Raw genomic sequence first — 13732 nt, 5'->3', positions numbered from 1 at the left:
CTATCAATGATGGGTAGAGCAGCAATCACCAAGATGATTATTTTCCCGAGATTACTGCACTATTTCCGGAACATATGCTATTACATAAAATCAGCCTTTTTCAGAAAACTATACATATTGCTCAGGGAATTCTTGTGGGGCACAACACGCCATAAACTGTCCCTGGCAGCACTGACCCTGCCTTATAAAGAAGGGATATACAGCTTCCCGACTTAGAGAGATACTACTTGGCGGCACAACCTAGTCATGTAACTAGGTGGCTGTCCGATGAGACGACTACTGAAACAGGTCTCCTACAACACCTAGTAGCCCCGGTGCAGCTCAGGGAAACCCTATGGTACCCACCACCAGTTCAAGTGACACCCCCATGATTGTGACCCTGGGTAGACGTGTGTGGGATAGGACCAGATCGTTGCTTCGCCTGCAACACCCCTATTCACCAGACATCCTGATACTAGTGGACATCTGTAAGACACCTGCTGACCTCCCCATAACAAGGTACTGGGAAAGGGTGGGACTGTATGCTTGGGGAGACATGTTCGAGGAGGGAACTTTCAAAGATTTTGAGTCACTCCAAACATAAGAGGGACTGCCGTAAGGTCAACGGATTAGACATATGGCTAAAGGGAAATGGACTACTTGGCCGGAAGAGCCAACGCAGAACCCTTTGCTGAAAGAAATGTATAGCTTGAACGATGGCTGGAAACCAGTATCCAGACTGTACCGCCAGCTAATAGATAGACCCAACCCCTGCAGTGCCACATTGAAGGAAAAGTGGGAGAAATATGTGGGCGCCATTATCACTGAAAAGGAATGGGAAAGAGTATTGTCATACCCAACAGAAGTGTCTAGAAACTCCAGATTTAGATTAATCCAGCTGAACGTCCTGTACAGGACCTATATGACCCCTCTTAGAGTGGCTGGTTTTAGTAAACAAACAAGACCAACATGCCCCTGGTGTAATAGCGAAGAGGCGGGCTTGATGCATATATTCTGGGGGTGCCGCAAGGTAATGGATCTTTGGGCTAAAATAGAACGCACCTTCAGAAAAGCAGGAGTGAACAGATAGAATTGGTCCTCAAAAGAGTGCCTACTGGGCATACACCCCAGACTGAGCAAACATATACACATTGTAAAACTACTGGACATGGAGTGTATATTAGCAAAAAGGGCAATTGCAATGGCATGGACATCACCTGGAGGTCCAATATATGAGAGATGGAGCATCGAACTGATGCGTTGGACTACAGCAGAGACTACAGCTTGGAGTGCAGGAATAACTAGATTTGATGGTGAAATGATTGTCACGTTTGAGGCAATGAAAGCACTAATAAGAGACATGTTCCCCCCTGCGGATGATAAACACCCCTGAGTCTGCGTGTACAATACTGCACATGTGAGCTGCGACACAGAATGTGAATTGAAACGCCCCACTGCGGGGCACCCCTAAAGGTGGCTCTGCGATCCCTGAACCACAACCTGACATTTACAGGACGGCTATGTCCTAACTATGACTAGGAAGACTATGACTAGACTATGACTAGGAAGACAGTAACTGTTGTTGTTAAGTGTTTAATTAATGTTAATCATCAACGTTGTAAGGCCTATACCACAAAATGGCAACTACAGACTGCAATTTATTATTGAATGTCTATTTACAAATGCAAATAAAAATATTTACAAAAAAAAAGACATTCTACGACGTATCAAACTACAGACTGAGAGTTAGCCATAACAGGATGACACTTATGACCGAATACATAGTTAGACCAAGATGGAAGATCAAAGACGATTCATCAATAGTACTCTGACCCAAATCAGGTAAAAGCCCAGCAGACCACTGTAAATATAGACAGCGAGGGAATATAGGGGGTGGCCAATCCACAGCACCAACACCAGAAGGGGGAGACTAGACATAACCAGCCCCACCAACCCAAGATCCATACAACACATCCAGGAACGCACCATGACATCTAATCTAACGGTTAGATGGCCAAGAAACGTAACCAGCTACTAAGCGCACCCACATGAATGCTACTTAAATAGAACAAGATGGTCTAGAACCAAAACATACATCCCACTAACCCAACTTCAAATCTCTGCTTACCTAATTCACCCAAAATCCCACACAACCATCTCTCGCTCAGCAAACCGTACACACTTCACCATACCGCAACAACCACAAACAACACATAAACTGCATCAACAGCAAACAAGGTCTCACTCCGATCCGATACTTACACCAAATCTCAGCGCACATTGTAAACCGAACTGAAGCCGCCAACAGCACACCACTCTTCTCACTCTCCTACTCCCTCTTCACCTTATTAACCTAACCCGTGGCCCTCTTGTTACAGATCCACATGAGCGCATGGAGACCAACTCTGTTGGTGATGGTGCGCGATATAAATACCTTTGACTTTAACATATATCGTCAAAACTTCATGTCCGTCTTCTGATACATCATAGAATGTCTCTATCGTCTCGTCTAACTGCAAGGGCACCTCGGTCTCTGGCCATCTGCATCTAAGATTCCTCAGAAGGTTGGAATACGTGAGGTGTTGCCCCTGGTGTACCCCAATGTCTTCTGTCAGTTCCCCAAAATCCTTGGGTAACTCCTCCTTTAGCACATCTCCCACCGTCGCCACCCCTTGAGGTTCCCAATATTTCCTCACATTTAACCTCAATTGTTCATCTACCACTTCCAGTGCAACAAGCAAGATCTGCAGGGAATACGGTGTTGTATTCCCCAGCAATTGGCCCTACGCCACATTACGCACCCTAGCAGCAAGGGCGAGCGAGTTGCGCGAGGGTCAGTTATCCATTATTATTTATTTATTTATTTATTCGCATTTGTTAAGCGCACATCAGCCCGAAGGCATCGTGGCGCTGGTTACAGAGTTGCTTACTTAGTTACATACAGTTCAAGTGGATACATTTTTTGCATGTGTGCAAAAGCAGCAGGAGTACATGCAATCGTGATTAGTTGAATAGTGCAGTTTTAAGCTTTTTTCGGAAGGAGAATAGAGATGTATCAGCTCTGAGGTCAGTGGGAAGGGAGTTCCAGAGTTTAGGTGCGAGGAAAGGGAAGCCTATACCTCCTGCTTTGGTTCTGTTGATGCGAGGTATTGTTAGTTGGTTCGTATATTGTGCTCGTCTAGGTCTTGTGGATTGGTATCTATCTATCGTGTCTGATAAATAGGAGGGAGCTGTTCGGTTGATACATTTGTGGGTGGTTGTGAGGATTTTGAAGGAAATACGGTCTTTAACTGGGAGCCAATGTGCAGCTATTCTGGCCTGTGTGATGTGTTCTCTTTTGGGTATGCTGAGGGCTGCTCTGAGGGCATTGTTTTGAGTGGTTTGGAGCCTAGATAGGTTTTTTTGGGAGGTTCCGGCTAGGAGTGCATTACAATAGTCTAGTTTGGCTCCTATAGTTGCTCGGGCGATGGAGAGGCAGCTATCCTTGGTTAGGAATGGTTTTATTGCATTAATGAGTTTAGTAGTAAGTGCTGAGGCCGAGACTATGGCGCTGACTTGTTTGTCCATGGAAAGTGTTGCGTCTATGTGAACCCCCAGTGTTTTGACTGAGGATAGGACAGGGATGATGCAATTGTCTATGTTGAAATTGATGTACAGTGGGTTGAGTTTGGAGAGGGTCGATTTCTGTCCTAAAATGAGGATTTCGGTCTTGTCCCCGTTCAAGCAGAGGCCGTTGGTAGCCATCCAGGCCTGTATGGTAGAGTAGATTTGCTGTAAGGTAGATGCGTCTTGGAGATAGTTTCCTGTCAGGGGGAGGAGTACCTGTGTGTCGTCGGCGTAGTTTGTGTATGTGATTCCTAGCGTGTCAAGTTTGTCAAATAATGGTTTGGTGAAGAGGTTATAGAGCGTGGGGGCAGTACAGGAACCTTGTGGTACCCCACAGTGGATGATGGAGGGTGCAGCATGTGCTGTGTTAGAGAACACTTTCATTGCTCTTCCCTCTAAGAATGATGTTACCCAGGATGCTGCGTCCTTAGAGAAGTGTGCTGCGTGTGTTAAATGGCTGGTAAGAGTGGTGTGGTCTACCAAGTCATTCGCCGCTGAGAGGTCAAGGAGGAGGAGGGGGGCAGGCTTGCCTTTGTCTAGGATGTTAGTAATTTCATTTTTTAAGTCTAGAAGGGCGGTTTCAGTACCGTGTCCCTTGCGGAATCCGGATTGTCTTTTACCTAGGATAGCGTTCAGTTCCAGGTATAGTTGAATCTGTTTATGGGCGGCCTTGTCGAGTAATTTCAGGAGGAAGGGGACTGTGGTTATGGGACGGTAGTTGTTAGGGTTGGTAGGGTCTAGTGTCGTTTTTTTTAAGAGAGGGCGGACCCAAGCCTCTTTAAGGCTGTTTGGAACTATACCTGTTTTGAAGGATGCATTGATGAATGCTGTGAGAAGGGGGGCGAGTGGTTCTGCGCAGTCTTTGATGATTTTTGGGGGGCATACATCACCCTTACATTGTGATGGTTTGAGGTGTCTGAGAATGTCAGTGACCTCAGTTTCTGAGATTTCGGTAATTGTGAATTTGGGCCCGTTTCTTACTTTAGCATGAGGTTTTATCTGAGCATGTTCACTTTGTTTGGGTAGGGTTTTAAGGTGGTGGGATATTTTGTTTTGGAGGAGGTTTATTTTTGTAAGCATGGCTGATTGGATGCCTGTACACCATGCCTCGTCTTTGACGATCTCATCAGGGCATGTGGGTGGTACGGTTAGCTCTCTGAATATATTGAAAAGTTCTTTGGAGTGGGCATTGGAGATGCGGTTGTTGTAAGTTTCTGATTTGGCATGGAGGATTGCATCTTTGTATTTTTTTGCTATGGCTTTGAAGTTAGTTTTTGTGGTATCACATGGGTTAAGCTGCCAGTTGTTTAGGGCTAAGCGTTTGTCTTTGCGCAAGGTCTGGAGTTCCTGAGTGAACCAGGAATTGGAATGGAAGGATTTTTTTTCTTTTTTGATTTCTAATGGGGCCGCAGTGTTGACAGCCATAGTGATGGTGTCTTTGAATATTTCTGCGAGGATGTTGGGGTCATCGGAGAATGGGGGCGCTAGGCAAGGTAGATTGAGGAGTGCAATGATATTGTCTGCAGTGAGTTTTTTTGCGCTTCTTGCTGAGGTTGCTGGGGCTTTAATAGGCATTTTAGTGCTTGTTAAGATAGGGATGTCAAATAGGAGAAGGTTGTGGTCTGTCCATGGGAGGCTGGTATTGGCGGTGATGGCTGTATTGCAGTTGTGATCTATGATCCAGTCAAGGATGCGTCCTTTAGAGTGGGTAGGTGTGATGATCTTTTGAGAAAAGCCTAGGTCTAGGAGGTCCTTGGCTAGAGAGATGGCAGTTTTGTCCTTAGGGTCATTGAATCCTAAGTTAAGGTCGCCTATGAGAAGTGATTTAGTAGTTTTTTTAAGGTTGTTTCTTAGGAGGTGATTGATTTGACCTATGAAGTTAGCGGTTGGGCCAGGAGGACGGTATATGGTGTGGATATTTATTGTGCTATTTGGAGAGAGTGTTAGTTTGACTGATAGGATGTCTAGATTACCTTCCTCTTGGTAGGGTATGGCTCTGATGGGGAGGGTTTCTTTGTGAATAATGGCTACCCCCCCTCCTGTTTTGGCTGTCCTGTCTTGTCTGAGGATGGCATATCCTTGTGGAAGGGCGAGTGAAATGGCTGGGCCGGAGGCTTCGTTGAGCCATGTCTCTGTGATAGCGAGTAGATCTAGGTTTTGAGTAGTTATTAGGTCATTTACTTCTAGTGCGTGGGCATTGAGTGACCGAACATTGATTAAGGCGCATTTGTAAGGCGTTGGGCACGGGCAGGAGATTTTTGAGGGTGTGGTGATGGAGTCAGTTTTAGGTCCAGTGGTGTAATGAGAGTGGGAGTTACTGCTCGGTGTGGTGAGTGTGTGTTTAGGTTTCTGGCAGGTGGATGTTTTGTTATGGAAGTGGAGTGTGTGCATTTTATAGGTGCGTGAGCTAAGTCTGTGGTTTCTGAGTGGTAGGTGTGTAGGAGTGGCATAGTGGTGGGTTGGGATGGTGCGGGCTCGGAGTCTGTCTAGTCTGAGGTTGAGGCTAGGTATCATTAGTGCTATGTTATGTGGAGTGTGAGATGGCTTGGGAACGGGGTCTATTGTGTGTGATCGATTGTGCAGGCTGATTTGATAGTGGTGGTGGTGCTTTAGAGTGGAGGGGTGTGGTGAAGTAATCAAAGTGAGTAGTGTGCTAATTAAGCAGGTGTGGACGGGAAGAGAGTACATAGCAAAATATTAGTGGCAGTCTACCTAGATTCCAATTTAGCAAAAAGGAGCAAAATGCAGTGTATCAGCAGTAGATAACAGTGGCAGTCTACCTAGATTCCAATTTAGCAAAAAGGAGCAAAATGCAGTGTATCAGCAGTAGTTAACAGTGGCAGTCTACCTAGATTCCAATTTAGCAGAAAGGAGCAAAATGCAGTGTATCAGCAGTAGATAACAGTGGCAGTCTACCTAGATTCCAGTTTAGCAAAAAGGAGCAAAATGCAGTGTATCAGCAGTAGATAACAGTGGCAGTCTACCTAGATTCCAGTTTAGCAAAAAGGAGCAAAATGCAGTGTATCAGCAGTAGATAACAGTGGCAGTCTACCTAGATTCCAATTTAGCAAAAAGGAGCAAAATGCAGTGTATCAGCAGTAGATAACAGTTGCAGTCTACCTAGATTCCAATTTAGCAAAATGCAGTGTTAGGCATATTAAGGGGTATTCAGATACGCATATAGCGGTGCAGGCAGTGTATCTGCATTGAGTCACCGTGTGGCTAGAGAGGGTGCGTAGCCGTGAGGGAGCAAGACAGGTTTTTTAGTACAATTGTCACGTGCCGTGGACCACAGGGGCTCAAGGTGGTGGTTAGTGGTCCTGGGGCGGCGAGTCCTCCAAGCTGGTGCTCTCCTGTGAGGGCCAGGGGGACTGGCAGAGGCTGAAACGGCTGCAAACAGGCTCAAAACAGGTAGTAGCCTTGCCTCCGTGGGCCTTGGCAAGAGTGGGCCGGCTTCGCCTGCCGGCAGCCAATGGTGATGAAGATAGGCCGGAAGGCCAATCAGGTGGCTGCTGGAGGCTGGGTTAGGCAGAGGGGGCAGCAGGCATCGGGCGGGCGGCCATCTTTAAGTGGATAGGTACTTCGAGTACCTTAGTGGCGGCAAAGGGGTTGCTTACGCCTTTCAGGGCAAAAAAGAAGTATTGCTGGAGGAATTCTGTATTAAAGGATCAGCGTGTGCACGCCTGCACCGATGTACAAGCGAAAGCGGCAGTTTTCGTTAGGAAGCGCGGAAGATATCAGCGCTTACCGAGTTCTTCATGGGATCAGCTGGGATCAGCTGGGCTTGTGCGCGTTTCTCCGTGAGTCCACTGCGCCTGCAGGGACGTAGCCTGGAGCTCCTGCTCCTTGGAGGGTGGTGGGGTATTGCTGCCAGGCTCAAAACAGGTAGTAGCCTTGCCTCCGTGGGCCTTGGCAAGAGTGGGCCGGCTTCGCCTGCCGGCAGCCAATGGTGATGAAGATAGGCCGGAAGGCCAATCAGGTGGCTGCTGGAGGCTGGGTTAGGCATATCACTTTGTTCAGAAAGAACAGAGTACTCACTGCTCAGTAACCGTGATTCGGGCGTTTGCTCATCGGACAGCCACTTGGCCACAAATTGCAACTGGCTAGCAACAAAATATACTTCAAAATTGGGCAACTTTATTCCCCCTTGTTCGTACAAGTTCTGCAGCTTCCACAATGCGACCCTGCACCTCGAATTATGCCACAGGAAGCTCCTGCATATGCCATGCAGCTTCTTGAAAAACATTTTTGGTATTGCAAAAGGGACATTTGCAAAATAATGAAGGAGTCTCGGTAGCACCACCATCTTCAGCAATGCTGCTCGCCCCATCATGGACAACGGCAACCTGGCCCCGAAAGACATGCAGTTTTCAATTTTGTTTACTGCCCTCACTGTGTTCTCTGTGTGTTCTGTCGTAGGATCTTGATAAATGTCCACACCCAGATACTTTCCCATTTAATTGGTAGCACCAGCAACATCCCCATGAGGTCTCCCAGCGTATCCCCCCAAAGGGAACAGGCTCGACTTATGTGGGTTGATTGTTATGCCTGACAAGGCAGCATATCGCTCAATCACAACCAGAATGTATTGTAAATTTGTCTCTGGGTCCTGGAGCATGTCATCTGCGTACAGTGAAATTAGATGCTTCCCTCCCGGAGTAACTATGCCCGCCTCCCCATATTCCTCCCGTAAATAGACTGCTAATGGCTCCAAAGCTAAGATGAAAAGCATTGGGGACCACGGACATCCCTGCCTCGTGCCCTTGCTTAACTGCCACTGTTCTGAAATGATTGTGCCCGTTTTGACCCTCACTATCGGTTCGTTATACAGCAATCACACCCATTTCATGTACGTGGGCCCAATACTGAACCCTTCCAGCACTGCTAACAGCCAAGGCCATTTGACCGAGTCAAGCGCTTTGACTGCATCGAGTGACGCCAATGCTAATTGCTATGCATCTCCTTGGGTACAATCTATTATGTGGTGCCTTCTTCTCAGGTTGTAATATTTCTGTATGGGACATATCCTGTCTGGTCTGAATGTATAAGCTTGGCAATGGCCGGTTTTACCCTATGTGCCATTAAAGCTGTAAGAATCTTCCCATCTTGATCCAGTAATGAAAGGGGCCTATATAAGCTACAGTCTGTATCTGGCTTATTTGGTTTAAGAACAGTGACACTTACCGACTCTCTCAAGGACCCGTGCAACCTGCGCGCGTCCAGCGCTTCGCTCAGCATTGCTAGTAGTGGAGCCAAGATTTCCGTCCTGTATTTTTTATAGAATTCACTGGGAAGCCCATCCGCTCCCGGGGCTTTGCCCATCTGTAGATCCTTTATCACATACTCTTGTTCTTCTATCGTGATGGGGATTTCCAGCTTGTCTCTCTCCTCCGACTCATCTCTGGCAATGCTTCTTCTACCTCTGCCGCTGTCACGCCCCTCGCCCAAAACCCCCTCTGGCAAACCCATTGGCCAGGTGGAGTCAGGACTCGGGCCTCTAGAGCCTGGCATCCTCTTCAAAAGCCCTCATGGGGCCCGTCCTGGCGCCTATGGCGCCAGGCTCATACACCATGAACAACAATGTGCTTGGGAACTACTTTATTGTATTGTCAGCCAACATGGAGGCATCCACATAGCTTGGTTCCTAAGAGCCAAGCTATGTGGTCTAGTGTTTTGGGTGTGGTAGCCTAGGGACTACTTTACCTGGACTATTTTGTTGGGGCTATTTAAACCACACCCGAGCAAGACAACACGCTTCGCGTTACTTTGCAGCTTGCAACGTGACGCTCACCGTGTCCAGCAATTCCCTCGAACCTCGGAGAAGCAGAACCTGCAAGGAGACAAAAGGAACATCATTAGCAGCAGCACCTTACCTGCAGTCTTCATCTTTAAACACTCGCAGCTACTGAGAACAGCTTCCTCGAATCTGCACGCCTCCCGGACAGAAAGACCTGAAAGAGGAAGATAGAGGCAACATTAAAGAAAGCAGTAGAGACATTTACAAATCACAAACTGCTCAAAAGGCTTACCTGGCTGGTCGCCTCTTGGCTGGCACCACTCCGCACATTCCACTCGCGCTGAAGAACACCGCGACCTACAAAGAAGGAAAACACAGGTTAGCAAAGGCAAGACTTCGCAGCGCTGTGCATAGCGCTTACTTACTGCATCATAGTGGTCTTAATGCGCCATCATTTACCAGCGGGGCTCAACCAAGCCAGTTTGCCGCGCTGAAGCTCTGCATACCTAAGGGAGAAAAAAGAGACATTTTAAACAAAGAAAGGCATGCAGGATAGCAACAAAACTAAAGAACAGCAATAAAACCTACCTGAACAATATCAAACGGGCCGGCATCAGTGAAATAACTGGACCACACTCACCCATGAAAGACAACGCACCCCTACAAAGAAGGCAGGATGGAGAGCACGCCTTATTCTACCACAAGGTGAGGAGAGGGCGCCAGAGGGACTGAAACCATACGGGGGTGGAGGGAGGATACTTACCCCAGTCGGTCAGTCTTGAACACAGTCCTCCTGTATTTTCAGGCAAAACCTTCCCCGCAGACCACATCAGGGCAAAGTTGAGAAGCATACCAGCGAGTAACCCGGCTGGGTGGCGTCCCTGTGGATACCAGGTGAGCGTAACAGACTTATGGCACTGTGAGGTTTCCTCATACAATTTCTTGTAATAATCATAAATACATTTTATCACCCCGTCCTGCATCTTGCACAATTCTCCATCGGTTCCCACAATCGCTCTAATTGTCTCCCGTTTAATCTAACCAGTGTTTCCGGCAGCTAGAGTTCACAGACACAGTGGCACCGGCATGTCAGTAATTAGGATTTCTTACCGGCTAACTCGTAATGAAGCCCAATTGGGCCTCATTACAAGTATGCTGGTCCGGAAATAGCGTTGCTGGTAGATCCATAAGGGCACCTTTTTCTGGACCGGCATAGTCTGAGTTGCGATGCTGGTAACACAGACACCGCAAGTGACCCACTGCTTGTTGCAGAGGATGTAGCGGAGGCACTGAGGAGAAGGGGGGCCATCATGGCCCAGCAAAACCCCAATGTCCAGCATATTGCAGCCTGCAGACAGCCACCAATTCCACGCTTAAGGGCCACACTTTTCAACCTGAGCCAAAGCCAGATCCACACCATGTACCAGCTGGACAGGGACACCATCACTTCAATAGTGGACCTGATCCATGATGTCCTGGTCCGCCTCATAAATATCTGCACAGCCATGCCCCCCTTGCTCAAGGTACTGTCTGTGCTACACTTCCTAGCCACAGGTACATACCAGCACACTGTGGGTGAGCTGCATGGGATATCGCAACCCTGTTTTTCGCGTGTCGTGTTCCAGGTTATTGATGCACTCCTGCGTCACGTTAGAGACCACATCAGCCTACCCAGGACTGCTGACCGGGTAAATGGCACGAAAATAGGTGGAGTGGGCCAGAGCCCATCTCCCTCCTTTGCCGCACAGCTGATTACAGACGGAGCCCTCCTCCCTCCCCCGCCGCACAGCTATCCGTAGTCAGGCACAAGGCCTGCCTCTGATCAACTTGAAAGAATTCACACCAGCTGATTCCAGTAGCATTTGACCGATATAACTCCAAAGATCCTTTCATCTACGCTCTGAACCATCTGATGCAACTATAGCATCACTACTCTTTGCAAAGGTGATTTTACTTTCTTTTCGTCACTTACTTGCATCGATCAAGCGTGGCCCATTCCAAAATGGCTGGCGCTACTCGGGCCCATAGTGAGGCTCAATTCGGTTGCTAAGCAACCTACACCTTTTTCAGCCAAACAGTATTGCCGACAGGCGGAAGCCGCCTGCGGAGGAAGGCCAGGAGAAAGGCCCTGTTTGCCTCCTGTTCACCTTTCTGTAAGCTATAACTATAACAGACAAGAATTCTCTCCACCCTGACCAAACCTGGTTCCGCCCTACTACTGGTGAGTATTGTATACTTCGTGTAGCATTATATACATCTCCTCATAAGTGCTACCACCGCTGGAAAAACCACCATACGTGACTCTCTACCTACTGCGCTATATCTGTAGCTGCCTATTTGCTCTAAATTGTTATCTGAGGATTGCATTGCTAGTGCATTAGTAACACTGCCTGGACATCTAGCGCATATGCTTTTTGCTGCGCGGTGACCACAAAATTATTATTTCATTGTCTAGTTTACTTATTGCTATGTGTTCATGGCCAACGCCACCATGCATTTTATCTAGCAACCCCTGCCGTCACCTGAGATGTTTGTTAATAGCCCCCGTTTGTAAATATAGTATACATACATACTTGTGGGACTATCATGCATTAGCAATTTTAATCAAATGCCCATGAATACATGCCTATGTGTACTTTAGAAATACCATAAAGTGCCATCCAATCGTTTTATATGCTTCTCAACTGTGGAATTGAGGGTTGGACAACAAGTTTACTTTTCTTACTCGTTTTGTTGCACGCAGAAATGTTACTTTAATACACTACAGTGACAACTTTATCTGTTTCAATCCTGAACGCCAGTATTGATCGTTGTGCAGTATAGTTATAGTGCTTCTCTCCTCTAGCACTGATACAGCAAGTTGTGTACCTTGTATGGGGCCCCTCGACCAGTTAACTACATTGCCCATTTGGTATCAGCACCATTGCCGAATATTGCAGCCGAATTTCACTCCCCGAACCGGTATTAACTCCATCCCGCTATCGTGCCACTACATTCTAAGTTCTATTTACTAGGCCACCCAGGGAAGAACATCTTCCAGCCTTCCTGAGCTTATAGCCTGAACAGCTCAGTCTCAATCTGTTTCCAGTGCCACTCTGGAACTATAGCCCATCATGCCAAGTGCCCCTATCCATCCTACCTTAGCTATAGTCAACCATGCTAGCCTGGTTAACCTGGATTATGTTTCCTTTTTGCATTATCCAAAACAACATACCATGTTCAGGTAGCCACTATGTTGGACACAAAAACGGCCTCTCTAAACTGGCCTGCCCCTGCCATCACCCCATTCCATGCCCCACTCCTTCCTGCCCACCTTGTCACCTTCCCACCCATCACCTACCACGCCCTTATCACCAACGTCATCACTCATGATACAAATCTATGCACCGCCACACATACACTGGAACAGCCACAGTTGCACATCCTCCAAGAGGAAAACCACTCTCTCCCCATTCTGGGACAGACTAGACGCTATCGCCTAAGATCAAGGACCATGCATTTTGCCCAATGCTGCACACCCACCCCAAATCCTCCAGGCAGATATCGCCAACGGTGCACCTCTGCCACCGTAATGCCAATTCCAACACCAAACAAATGCCTCACACACGGCACTCAGAGTCCACTAAGGTGGTAGATACCCCCAGGCAGAAACTGCCCATTAGCTTGCATGGTGCCCTCATTAATGCCCGCTCCATTGGAGCTCACACAATTGAAATACACTACCTCATCACAGAATTACAACTAGACTTACTAAAAGTCACAGAATCTTGGCTTTACCAAGCCTCTGGTCCTCTCCTGACTATAGCAATTCCACCTGACTACTCCATCCTCAGAACTGATAGGTCTCACTTGAATGGAAGCGGCGTAGCCATCATCGCCAAGACCAAGCTTCAATTGAGATCCTCCCCCATTGAAAACATTGCAGGCTATGAACTACTCCTAACTAAATTCACCACCAATTTAAAAACTACAATCAATCTCGTAGTGATCTATAGGTCACCCAACTCCAACAGCCATCCGGAATGGGACATCCCTTTAGTTCTAGCTCCTCTTATCAAACCAAACACCAAATGCATCATCCTTGGAGACTTGAACCTAGGATTTAATGACAACCTAGACCCCAAAGCAGAAGCCCTTCACTCATCCCTTAAGCATATGAGCTTTACACAACTAGTGCATGCCCCCACTCACATTAAAGGAAGAACATTAGATTGGATCTTCTCACTCAACACCACCATAACTATTGACTCTTATTTCACCGTTAGACTGGACGGATCACCACAATATCAAGTTCACCCTATTCTCAAATGAACCCCTGCCCACCAAACCTAAAGTTACTGACACTTATGAAACCAGAAATCTTCACAAACTCACACCAGAGAATCTCACCCCTATGCTCAATAAAGCTTT

The sequence above is a fragment of the Ambystoma mexicanum genome, chromosome 5q, assembly GCF_040938575.1.
Source record: "Ambystoma mexicanum isolate Mex_15411 chromosome 5q, UKY_AmexF1_1, whole genome shotgun sequence".
NCBI lineage: Eukaryota > Metazoa > Chordata > Amphibia > Caudata > Ambystomatidae > Ambystoma > Ambystoma mexicanum.
Note: the sequence above shows the minus strand (reverse complement) of the source record.